Source organism: Camelus ferus, chromosome 32 (assembly GCF_009834535.1).
Source record: "Camelus ferus isolate YT-003-E chromosome 32, BCGSAC_Cfer_1.0, whole genome shotgun sequence".
NCBI classification, from domain to species: Eukaryota; Metazoa; Chordata; class Mammalia; order Artiodactyla; family Camelidae; genus Camelus; species Camelus ferus.
The window spans coordinates 798,437-811,468 of record NC_045727.1 but is presented as its reverse complement, the minus strand read 5'-3'; the positions used below and the strand labels follow the sequence as shown (position 1 = coordinate 811,468).

At 57.3% G+C, this 13,032-nt stretch overlaps 1 protein-coding gene across 29 annotated transcripts in view; it reads right to left on the bottom strand.

Moving 5' to 3' along the window:
- Positions 1–13,032, bottom strand: part of NCOR2 (nuclear receptor corepressor 2) — a 215,164-nt gene that overhangs the window by 161,645 nt on the left and 40,487 nt on the right. Inside the window, exon 1 of one of the 29 annotated variants that reach the window (XM_032471259.1) lies at positions 7,268–7,725. The exons of the other annotated variants lie outside the window; for them this stretch is intronic. The gene's annotated coding sequence lies outside the window, so the exon portion shown is untranslated. Of the gene's footprint in view, positions 1–7,267; positions 7,726–13,032 lie in introns of those variants that run through there. 29 annotated transcript variants of the gene reach the window in all.

Sequence of the window (13,032 nt, the reverse complement as noted above, 5' to 3'; positions counted from 1 at the left end):
TCCCGTTTCACAGATGGGGAGACTGAGGCACTAGAGGTGAAGAAGTCTGCCCAATGTCCCACAGGTAGGAACAGAGCCATGGAAAGATGAACAAACACCACGTCCAGCTCCCAGGTTCTAAACAGTCACTATAAGAGATCCAATGGGAGTGCCTCACACTCAGGATCACAGCCAATCCCTAACACAGTGCTCACAGGCATCGGGTCATTTAATCATCACAACAGCCCTGGGAGGCAAGATTGAGGCTCAGTAACTTGCCAGAGGTCACACAGCAAGCAAGTGGCACAGCCCGGATGCAAACACAGACAAGCCCTCTCCAGCATCCACCACTTATCCATTGTGTCCTGAAACCCCATCAGCAGTGTGCCCAATTCCCTGCTTAGGCTGGAGGAGACCCATCTCCCCCTCTAGGCTGGCATCAGAGCCCCACAGGCATTGTACCCAACATCCCTGCTCATGGGTCTGGGCCAAGTCTTGCCAGCTGGAGGCGACCATGGATCACTGCAGATGGGCAGCAACCATCTCCATAGCTACCCAGCCAGCCCCTAAGCTTGTGCAAACCACAAACTCCACGCCTCAGAAGGGAAGGCAGGCAGTGTCCTGGCCCCCGCCCTGCCCCCAGCTCTGCTACCTCCCTCATCAGGACCTGGAATCCTCATTCCCAAAGTCCTGCTGCCTTATTTCCCATCTCCCCACAAGTCCAAACATAAGGTCCACGAAGGCAGGAGCCACATGCATTTTATCCATCACTGAGTCCCAATACACTGCACACAGCAGGTGCTCAATAAATGCTTGTTAAGTCCATGAACACTCCAAGATCAGAGTTCCAAGCTCTGAGCTGAAGCTCAAAGACCACCATGCAAGCAGAGAAACTGAGGCCCTCGAGACGGGGTGTCAGAAAGCCACATTTCATGGTGTCATCTACACTGGGCCACCGTGATCCAGAAAGGGATCCACGTCTACATGGCTGGTTCCACCACGGCTTTCAAGTGTCCCAGGAATCTGATCCCTCCCTCCTGGGGGCCGCAATACCAGCCCGTCCATTAGCCATGACTGGGACTCAGAAGGTCACCACCACCACCAAGGGGCTGTGTGGCCTTCCCCAGGTAGCCTGCCCTCTCTGAGCCTCAGCGTGTCCACTTGTCAAGGGCACCTGGCAAACAAGGCAGCTTGCTGGGGAATGGCTGCAATCTGGGTGCTGGGTGAGCAGCCAGGCGTGTGGGCAGCGGGCATTTTGAGCTTGGGGAGGGATCTGGCGTGGAATTGGGGGGCCTCCTGCCTTCAGGGCCACATCCTCTTTAGCAGAGACAACAGAGGCGGGAGAAGCAGCAGCGGGCAATGGGAGGCTTCAGGGATTTGCGGATTTGGGTTCCGGGCGTGGGAGGCCGGTTCTGAACTCCTCGGATGGGGCCCCCCACACCACCGGGCACCCCAGACTACTTCACTTGGTCCTGGGCTCTCAGGCTCGGGTGGGGACGAGCAACACGCAAACCTCTGCAAAGGAGAGCTCCCCAAAACCTCCAAAGATTGGGGGGTCACCGGCTGTACTGGTTTCCCTAGATCCGCTGTAAACAAATCATCACGACCCAGATGGCTTAAAACAACAGACATTTATTCTCTAACTGTTCTGGAGGCCGAAAGTCCAAACTCAGGTGTCCGCGGGGCCAGGCTCCCTCCGGAGGCTCCAGAGGAGGACCCCACCTGGCCTTTTCCAGCTCCTGGTGGCTCCAGGTGGTCCTTGGCGTGTGGCCGCACCCCTCCCGACTCTGCCCGTCTTCACACAGCCATCCCTTCCATGTGCCTTCGTCCTCTTCCCCGTCTCATAAGGACACTGGTCACTGAACTGAGGGCTTACCCATGTAATCCAGGATCACCTCATCTCAAGACCCGTCATCCAAGACCCCTTTTCCAAAGCATGTCCCATTCAGAGGGGCCAGCATTTAACACAGACCCAAGTTTTGGGAGACACCATTCACCCCACTACGCTGGTTGCCCACCTCTGGAGGGCTCACTGCCTCCTTAGCTCCACGGCCAAGGCCCAGCACAACCCCCCAGGAAGCACATGAGAAAACTGAGGCACAGAGAGCTAAGTCACACACCCAGCATTTAAACCTGCTTTCTCTCAGCGGATCGACCACAGGAGCTGCAGGGCACAAGGGCCTCCGTCCCATTTAGAGGACGCAAGAGGCTCTCACGCCCACACCTCCCGGAGAGGCCCCCCCGCCCCGCGGTGACTCACCCCCACTCCACAGGCCCAGAAGTGGTTCAGCGCTGGGGGGCCGGGGAGGGGGGCGGAGGACAAACTCTGAGTGAGTCTCAGTTTGTTCCTGTGTCAAATGGGAGCAAACCCCACCTCCTGAAGGATGAAAGAGGGTCCTGGAAGGGGAGCGCCTCTGTCCCTGATAATCACCACCCCTCTATTTATTCCCAGTCCCGGCCCAGCCCACACAGCAGCCCACCCGGCCTCCCACCCCGGTGCAGAAAGGGCCCATTATGACATCACAGGCCTGGAATTATGTTATTAGCCTGGGAAGGAGGCAGGACCCAGGGACAAAGGGTTCATTGTCATGCAAATACACGACTGGGGGTGGAGGGGAGGGGGCGGCCCCTCCTGCCTTCCAGCTCCAGAGCCAGGCTGAGAAACCAACTCCCAGACTTCCAGTAGAGTGTGGGCATCTTGGGCCTCAGATCTGGACCGAATGAGCCACTCTCACACTTGGAAGTGGGCCCTTTCCCAGATCTGAGCCAGATTCCAGGAAAACAGTGTCTGCTCTGAGGAGGGTCCCCACAGAACCTGGGTTCAAATCCTGCCATCTCTACGGCTTCACCACTGTCCTGAAACAGGGACATCCAAAGGGCCTTCGAAGGATGAAATAAAATAATCCGCTTAAAGATCTGATCAGCATCCTGGGCACCGAAACAACTGCACAGGAAATGCCACTACCTATTAATTACGTCTATAGGAATACTGTGTGCCTGCAGCTGTGTGCCTCTGGGCAAGCTGCTCACCCTCTCTGTGCCTCATCTGGAGAGGGGGATTCAAAGCCCCCATCACAGGGCCATTGGAAGGGCTTGATAAGCTAAGGTGCAGAGAATGCTTGTTCCACCTTGTCAGCCCTCAACACATGAAGCAGATGCTGTCAGCACCCCTCCCCCGCACCCCGGACCCCTCAGGACCCCCACTCTCCTTGCTCATAAGCCCACCGCTCTGACTTTATCTGGGAGGTTCAGACTTTCTGGAGGTGCTTGGTGGGTTCCTACAGGGTATTCCTGAGCAAACGTACTGCTGCTTTTCCAAGGACTCTAGTTTTCCAAGAGCACCCCAAAATGCATCTTCAACTCCTCACAGCGGAACCTCTCAGGTGGAGGGAGGTGAGCCCAATGTGAATTCCAGCTCGAGGGGCCCGAGTCTCCCGTCCGGAACCCACAGAGGATGCACATCTGTCTCCAGAAAGGCCCCATTCACCTTGAGGGGACAGGCCCAGGCCCACACTGTGTGGGACACTAAGTCAGGCTTGACTGTTTGCTAAGCACCTACTGTGTGCCTGGTGCCAGGACACAGTGGTGACCAAGATGGAAAAAACCCCAGGTGGAGAGGTTGGGGGACATGGTTGATGGACATATAGTAAATCTCAGGGAATGACAGTGGCACAGTGACAGGAGTGATGATGGGGAGGTGGGGGCCTCTTTCAAGAGGTGATATTTGAGCAGGGGCTCCATGAGGGGAGGGTGTGAGGATCTCAGAGAAGAGTGTTCCAGGAAGGGGGCACAGTTAGTACAAAGGTCCTGAGGCAGGGCCATGATTAGAGCTTCCAAGAAACAGCAAACAGGCTTGTGGGGCTGAACGCCCCTAACCCCCTACCCAACTCCCTGCCCCTTCAGGCTCTGCCCAGCAAAGCCAGAACCTAAGACCCTCAGCTGTGTCTGACGCCCCCATCCCCAGACACACGCCTCCATCACTAGGACAGGAGGGTGGAGCCCCTCAGCAGCTCAGGCTCCCAGGCCCCGCAGGCACCCACATGTCCCCAGCCTGAGACGCTCTGAAATCCTCTGGAATCCTGAGCTGTGAAACACGCCCTGCCTGGACCTCCTGGATGCCCACGGGCCCGGCTCAGTCACCAGCCAGCCGTAAGGGGCGCAGCCAGCTGCAGGCCCTCTCCCAGGAGCCCCTGGAGAAGCACCTACCCTCAGATTAGCTCTGGCTGCACAGAAAGGTGCTTCCCACACCAAGTGCCAGTGGGGGCGACCCCGCTCACTCCAGGGTGGGCTAGCGACACCCCGGCCTTCTCACCACTGCTGGAAACCAGGACCTCCCGCAGGGAGCAACAGGAACACTGGCTGCACCCAGAGGACAGAGCAAGGAGGTCAAAGTGCTCAGCGAGGAAACGAGTTCAGCTGATGGAGGAGCGACCCCACTGGCAGAACTGAGACCAAGTCCCACCTTGGGGCCGCAAAGAGAGGTCTCCGAGGAGGCGGCCGAGAGGCGTGGGCTCTGGGTGGGCCCAGGAAGTAAAAGAATGGGTCCGGAGTCGAGCCTTTCTGGCTTCCACAGGTCATGAGCCCAGCCCCTTGTCTCGACCTCTTAGACAGGCCGACAGGTGAGGAGAGGAGAGGACGGAGGCTCAGAGAGGGCAGGCAACCTCTCCAGGGTCACCCAGCCAAAGAACCAACCCCCACACAGGCGCTGGCCCGGGGCTTGAGTCTCAGCACCAGCCCTTACAAACTGTGTCCCCTTGGGTGGGTTACCTGACCCAAGCTGCAGTTTCCCCATCAGAGAAGTGGGAACCAAACAGCACCCTCCCTCTTTCTGCGGCTGATTTGAGTATGAGACGCGATGGTGGGGGCCACGCGCAGCAGTCACACCCAGGGTGATGTCACACCCAGGGTGATGACACTGCAATTACAGTGCCCCTCACAGAGCGCCCAGCACGTGCCAGCACCGGGCTAAGCCCTCAGCATGAAGGCAACTCACCTAATTTTCGTGCCAGCCCTACAGGGCACCAAACGTTACCCCCCCTTCACAGATAAGGAGACTGAGGCTCAGCAGAGCGCAGCCACACCGCGCCCTCAGAGCGCACTGGGACCCAAGCCCCAGGCAGCCCGGCCCAGGGCCCAGCAGGCCACTGGCAGCTCACGTGCAGCTGTAAGAGACCACGTCACTGGGTCCTGTGGGCCCTTTGGCCAGCTTCCCCCAGTGGTGTCATCCTTGTAACAGACGCAGCCCGGAAACTGGCATGGATACGACCGGCCTTACCCAGACCTCGGGGGTTTTACGTGCGCCCGCTCGTGAGTGTGAGTGTGTGTGGTGTGTGTAGATCTACGCACTGCGATGTCAGTGCAGATGCTTGAGGCCACCACCGTTGACACAGGACAGTTCCACCACAAGGGTCTCCGGTGGGACCACTGGTCTGAACCACAAACACGACTGTCTTTCTCAGTAGGTGGGGGACCGAATCACCCAGACCCTCAGGGAAGGGCAGGGGCAGCCACAGCACAGCTCTGCGGCCTAGCCAGGTGGGCACTGAGGACTTGGAGGCCCCCTGCTGCACTGGAATTTCCCGAGATCCCCAGGAGAGGCCTGAGGACAACTGGACAGCGGGCAGCTGGCGTGGGCAGCCTGGACGCCCGGGGAACTCCCCCCCCCGGCTCCCGCTGGCCCAAGAGGAGAGGCCCCAAGCCAGCCACCGGCCCAGCATCCGGTGTCACTTACAGACACAGGACGGCTGCCACTCTGGGCAGGAGAGCCAGCCCTGCCTGCCCAGCCCCCAGGCCACACCAGGCATGGTCAGGGTGCCTGGCCCAGGCTTGGAGTGAGATGGGATGGAACGAGCACGCACTGGGAGAGCCCCGGGGACCCCAGCCCAGGTCCAAATGCAGACTGAGCCTGGGGCTAGGGAGGGCCCCTCCTCACCTCCCACTACCCAGGCTGGGGTTTCACGTCTATAAAATGGGAGGACTCCCGACAGGGAAAAAAAGAAAAACTGATGGAGACCAAGATGTAACCAACTTAAACGTAACCCTGTGGCCTACACTTGCAGAGCGTCCTCACACCCACCCGCTGGAGGTCCCTGAGGGTTCATTTCGGCTTTCCCAAAGCTCATCTGCAGGCAGCTCTCTCTGGATGGACAAGAGAACTGAGGCTCTGTGAGGTTCCGTGATCTGCACAAGGTCACCCATCCATGAGGGGGTGGGGCAGGGACCATTCATTACCCCTCTTAAGCTGTTCAACAACTTAGGGGTGTAGGCAGATGGAGGGTCCATTTGCCAGATGGGCAGCCTGAGGCTCAGAGCTGTGAAGGGACTTGTCCAAGGCCACACAGCCAGGGTGTGAACCTGGTCTGGCCACAGAGGGAACCAGGAGGTTGCAGCCCTCCCTCCCTTCATCCTCACGTTTTTGCCCCCATTATTGGCCCATTTGACAGACAGGAAACTGAGGCTCACACAGGTGAGGCCCAGAGTCAAAAGGGACGGAACCAAGATTCAAACCTGTGTCCATGGCAACCGAGCTATGCTGTCTGTGAATCCAGCCCTCCCTGGCCCGGGCTCACACGCCCCACGAGATGTCCCACTGCCGCTCAGAGGCCCTGGCGCACCCAGACCTTGGGACAAATCACTCCCTCATCCCCTCCACTTGCAACTGAAGGCTCCTTGTGAGCTCAGGAAGCCCTTCCAACTTTCCAGTGTTTATCCCAGCTCCTCGCTGCCAGGTCCCTGGGCAAGCCTGGGCCAGTGGCGCTGATTTCAAACCAGACACGGGCACCCAGCCAAGCGCCACCGCGGTGGGAGCCGGGCGCCGGGGCACTCACAGCGCTGCCTGCACCTGGCCCCCTCCCCTGCTCCATGGCCACCGAGGCGCCTGCCCCCGAAGTCCCCAGGCCCCCAGCCCACCCCACGGCCAACACCGGTGACCAGGAGCACCAGACTCCTGGTCCTGCTCGCTCTCCCCCAGGGACGCGGTTTGGGGGCTCCGGAAAAGCAGCGCTGTCCCTCCCACGTGTGCACTCCCAGGACGGCAGCCAAAAAGCGCTGTCCCTCTGGGGCCACCCACCCACCCGGCACCCTTTCTGGGGTTTCAACCCTCTGATTAGGCATCAGGTCACCATCCCTGCTGGGGCCGAACTGGGCGCCTTACACACCAGCCCATCGGCCTCCAAGTGGGGTCCCCGGCACAGGTCCCGGACCTCCTGCGATCCGTGGCCCCAATCTCTGCCCACCCTTCCTCGGCCGCATCTCCCTGCCCACCGCCGGGCCCGGAAACCTCTCTTACCCGAGCACATGACCAGGCCTCTCGCTCACGTCAGCTCCAAATACAACTTGAAGTAACTCTCCCACAAAAACAAAAAGAAAAAAAAAAGAGAGAAAAAAAAAGAAAAGAAAAAGAAAGAAAAGTAAAAGGTGCCAGCAAGTGGGTCAGCGGAGTCCACACACACAGACTGCTCTGCTGGCTTCCAGAGGACACACCGCGTCCAAACTCAACCCCATCCTTCCTCCAGGGCTGACCCGGGAGAGGGGCGGCCCCACTGAGTGAGCGCGCCGCCTTCCTGCGAGACTGCGGGCTCCCACCCCGGCTTGGGGGGCGGTGGGGGGAGCCTCTGCAGCCGGCCGGGCCCCCCAGGCCCCCAGCCTGATGGCTGCCTGGAAGGCAGGGCCAGCCGAGGCCCCCCAGGGACAACCCACAGGGCTGCCCGACCCACAGTGGGGCGAGAACGCGGTGTCGGGCCCCAGGATCCCTGCCTGCCTCCTGCCACTCCGGGCCTATAAACACAGGGAATTACATAAGTCCACTCCTCTTGTTGGGAAGCCAAAAGTACGAGCCTTTTCCCCCAGCCTTGGCAGTAAGTAATAATTCCTCATCGCCATGGTAACCCTGGCGGGCTTCCAGCCGACACTCAGGAGCTGAAACACGGGGAGGCCTTTTTATAGCTCGGTAGAAAAACCTCCTCACTGTTCACGGCTCACAGGCGACAGCGAGCTCCAGGCCGGCGTCTCCTCTTCATCCGTCTCCTCCCCGCTGGACTGTCCACCCAGAGGGCGGCGTGGGCGCCCCAGCCCGGATCTGGCATGAACTGAAGCCACTGGCCCTGTCCCTTCCCCATCCTCCAGTCTCCAGGGTGACACGGCCGCTGGGCAGAGGCTCTGCCTTTAAAATATTTTTGTCCTTGGAAGTGCAGGAAAAGCAAACATGACCCCCTCACGTCGGTATTCTGAACCAGGGTCATCTCAGCGGCAGGCCCAGAGAGGGAAAAAAGATGCAGTCACACACACACGCACAGGCCAAAATGGATGGTCTGGTGGTCAGCCAGGGGCCTGAAGCTTGGCTGCAGCTCGCTGTGTGACTCAGAGACAAGTCTGAGCTTCTCTGGGTGTCAACTTCCCATCCGTAGCAGGGGCAGCTCCGCTCAGCTCCCCGGCACTCTGAGCAGCAGCGCCTTCCCAGCAGCAGTGTCAGGGGAAGCCCCCGGAGAGCTCTCCAGTTTCACTCCCCTGCCCCCAGCAACCAGGCGTGGGGCCCAACGCTGCTGGCCCGAGATGGCCTTCTGAGTGACAAGGGGTCCCACGGGGTACAGACGCAGGGAAGGGAACCGCAAGTGCAAAAGTCTGGCGGCCAGACCAAGTTTGGTGTGTTGCAAAAGCGGCAAGGAGGCCGGTGTGGCCAGGGCAGTGGTGAAGTGGGGAGAGTTAAGAAGATGAGGCCAGGGAGTAACAGGGGTGGAGCAGGGGAGGGAGATCACGAGAATTCTGGGCAAATCACATAACTCTGTGGACTAGAGATGCTCCCAAGAATAATAATGACAGCGCCCAGCGCCAGGTGAGCACTTCACCTGTTAACCCATCTGTCCTCAAGACGGCACAACAGAAGGCAGGTGCACCCAATATACCAAGAAGGCAATAGGCCCAGAGAGGTTAAGCAGCTTGCCCAAGGTCACACAGCTGGAAAGTGGCTGAGCTGAGGTTTGAATCAGGCAAACCTGGCTTGCACCCACCATGCCACATGGTAGAGTCAGCAAGGAGCCTTAGAGGGTTTGGAGCAGATCAGATCTGCGCGTGACAAAGGTCCAGGGCCACTCAACTGGCCAGGGGACCAGGATGGCTGCTAGGAGCCCTGTGAAGAGGCTTACGGGGAGGCTGCCTGTGTCCTGACTTTCCTCAGCCCATGCTCCAGACTCTCCCAAGAAGACACCCCAGGGTATTTTGGAGGCTTCTACAGATCTGCCTTCTTTTATCCATGGGAAAACTGAGGCACAGAAAGACGTGAGCAACCAAAAGCTGTATTTTTAGACCAAAGATCCAGGCGCTGTCTTCCAGCCCGTGTACTCTCTTGCCCTGACCATCAGGAGACCATGAAACTCAGGAACAGGCCAAACCGGCCCCACCAAAACACAGCCCGAAGCAGGAGGGTCAGAACGCACCAGGTTCCTTTTGTTCTTTTCTGTTTGTTTTGGACACAGACCTGCGCCCAGACCTTCCCAGAGGCTGGCCCTGAAATCAGGAGTAATTCATCCAAACCCCCACCAGAGCTATTTATGCTTTGAGCAGGTTCAAAGCCAGGCCGTGTCATTCCACAGTCACTTCTTGTGTCTCCCCCACAAGAAGGCGGGGAGCCGATGGTTTGCTGAGTGAATTTATGAAGGTGGCAAATCATCACAAACCAGAAACAGCCACAGGCAGCACCCTCTAGACAGAGCCAATCACCAAAACTGAGCTTACGTTCACAATAAGTTAGCGTGGGGTCGCCTGCTTAGCAAAAGAATTCCTCGTTCCCCAAGCCTCTGCTGGCGAGCATCCCCTGGTGCTCTGAAAAACCTCGCCCAACCAAGGTCGCTGACAACCTGCACTTTCAGGAACACGTCTGTGGGCAAAGCTCAGACAGTGTGGAAGATCAGAGAAGACGCTACACTGTGATGGGGGCCACAGAGGTGCGGGGTCCCCAAAAAGAGGCAGGAGGGGTCCCGAGGCCGAGCAACCCTGGGCAAAACCCCCAGTTTCTGCAGACATCAGTCTACTCAGTGGTGAAACAGGCACATCTGCCTGCTGCCTTGGTCAGGGTTGACAGAAACCACACCTGGGGGGAGTTGGGGGGGTTCTCAGAGGACGAGAGGCGACCTGTAGTCACAGCTCCCGTTCAGCCTCCAGCCAAGTGGGAGAGATCCCCTTTCACTCCCTCCCCAGGCAGCTGCTTCTTGACCAGACCCTGGCAGGGAGGGGGCTAGGGTAAGAGAAGACAAAAATGTGAGCTTTTTTTTAACCTCTTCCTCTCCTTTCCTGAACCCCAGAGCTCCCAGATTTGGGCAGGTGACTACTCCCTCCCCGGGCAGACTCAGTTTCCTCATCTGAAAAGCTGCTTACAAGATAATTTTGTACCTCCATATGAGGAGATATTCTTCAGCCATAAAAAGGGATGAAGAACTGATTCCTGCTACCACGTGGACAAAGCTTGAAAACACCACGCCAAGTGCAAGAGGTCAGACACAGAAGGTCACACACAATTTGCATGATCCCATTTATGTGACTGTTGTTGGCCAGGGGCTGCGGAGAGATGGGACGGGCAGTGAGGGCTAATGGATTCGGAGTCTCCTTGTGGGGTGATGATGATATTATAGAAGATATGTTCTGAGACATTTTGGATATCTAGAAACCTCTTAAGATATATGAGAACTAGACAGAGGTGTTGGTTGTACAACACTGTTCATGTACCAAAAACCAACGACCCTTTCAAACGGCTAATTTTATATGATGTGAATTTCAGCTCAATTCAGAATAAGAAGGTGCTTTGGTTGAGTGGACACCGTTCTGGTCCTGACCCTCTGAAAGCTGTGTCCACCTCTCAGCTGCTAAGAGTTTCTACCCCAGGCCTGGAGCTGTCAGACAAGTCTACGCACTGGCATGAAGAACAGAGCAGGGATGAGACCGAGATCCCTGCGCTCATGGAGGTGACCCGGGAGGTGAGAAAGTCAACAGCAGGTAACGATGTGCTGAAATCCCCGGCACCTCCGTTAAGAAATAAAATGAGATAAAATAAAAGTAAATTAAAATAAAATAAAATAAATTCACAGCTGCATTGGTTTCCTAGGGCTACACATTGGGCAGCTTGAAGCAAGAACAGCGTGTTCCTTCACAGTGTGGAGGTCAAGGGGTCAGCAGGGCTGCGTTCCCTCCGAAGGCACCAAGGGAGAAGCCCTCCCTGTGTCTTCCAGCTCCTGGTGGACCAGGTCTCCTTGGCTTGTGGCTGCATCCCTCCTGCCTCCACCTCCGCCTTCACTTGGCTGCTCCCCCTGTGTGTCTTCTCTTATCAGAACTTCTGTCATCGGATTGGGAGCGAATCCATCTGAGTCTAGAATGAGCTCATCTCCAGACCCTTCACTCGATCACTCAATCTCCTCTGCAAAGACCCTTTGTCCAGTCAAGGTCACATTTGCAGGTTCCACGTGGACATCTCCTTTGGGGACCACGATGCCACCCACGCCCACAATCAAGACTTGCCACTCAGCAGCATCGAACGCCCAGAAACATCATCCCTCATCTCCTCCTCCCTCTCCTTCCTGTCCTGATTCCAGGGAACCAGGCTGGAAGCTGCAGGGGCAGACGCTTGAGCATCCTGAGGAAATCGCCCCCTCCCCTCTCCCCACAGCCAGTCCTCTCCTGCCCTGAACCAACCAAGGACAGACCCCAAGGGACCCAGATCCCTCTCCCTGAGACAGGGATCTGTGATCTACCCGCAGGGGGCTGGCTGGAAAGGGGCCTCCTTGATGGGGAGACTCTGCCCCGGAACAGGGACTTCCCCAGACCAGTGTCCTCCGTCCACTTCATCACTCCTTCCAGGCACAAAAGCACCACAGGTAAACCTTTGGTCATGCTGGTTGAAGGCAGCAAATTGTCCCCTAGGCTGGTTTCCTGTGTGCTGCTGTATTTTAAAAGGGGACTCCCCCCCACCACCACCTCCCCTCGGCAGCTGTGAGCTGGCTGTGGGCAGGGCGAATTGCTTACGTCAAACTGCAGCACCACCCTGCGGCCAAGGGCACAGAGCAACTGGCAGGGATGGCTGGGGACAGGCGGGCCCACGCCGGGGCAGCGGAGGAAGGAGGAGGTGTCCAGGAAAGCTCCTGACCACCACCAGCCAGATCTCGGGACCCAACCCAGGAAGGACAAATTATACCAGCCTAGGGACACACACACTCCCATCATGCCAGGCCCTGGGGGAAACAGGCTTCACATGTGTTTCTTGATGCCTCACAATCCCATGGGACACTGCCATCCCCATTTTACAGACGGAGAAACCAAGGAACAGAGAGGTGAAGTGACTTGCCTAAGGGTACACAGCTAGAAACAGCAAAGCCAGGATCTGAACTCAGGGAGTGTGGTGCCTAAGTCTATGACACAAACCATTCAGCTTTACTGTCTCTCAGAACATGTTGAGCTCCTGTGGAGGGCTCTGGGCGAAACTGTGGCCTCAGGCCCACACTTTTGGAAATGGCGTCTCCAGAGGCATTAAACGTGACTTCCCAAGCCTCGGGACCCTTCTGTGACATTCCATGGAACGGTCTGCCCAGATCACGGAGGGCCAAAAACTTTTGAGATGAAAGTCACAGCTAAGAACAGAGGCCACAAAATGATGACAGCCAGCTGTGGTCAACAGGGAAGCTCTTTCTAGCACACATACTGTTTTGTTTTGTTTTGTTTTGTTTTGTTTAATTAGGACATTGCTTATAAAATCCAGATTTCCAGCTTTCTTGGAAAAAAATCAGAATGTCCAGCATGCCACTTAGCCACAATCCCCACCCCTCCCTTTCACCTCATTCCTTTCCTTGACTGCATCTGAGTTTGAACCACTCCATTCCCTCACCTTGGCCACCTCCCCCCGATGTTGAAAACAGCTGAATAAATGTTGAAAGCCTCACTCAGCAAGGAAATGACAAAGAGAAAGGAGCTCCATTCTTGGGGCTTCAACTGTCTCTCCCTCCTCTTGGCCTGCCATGCTGGTGGCATGAACTTGCCTAGAACAAGGCCCACACAGAAGGAAGAATAGGTAAGACA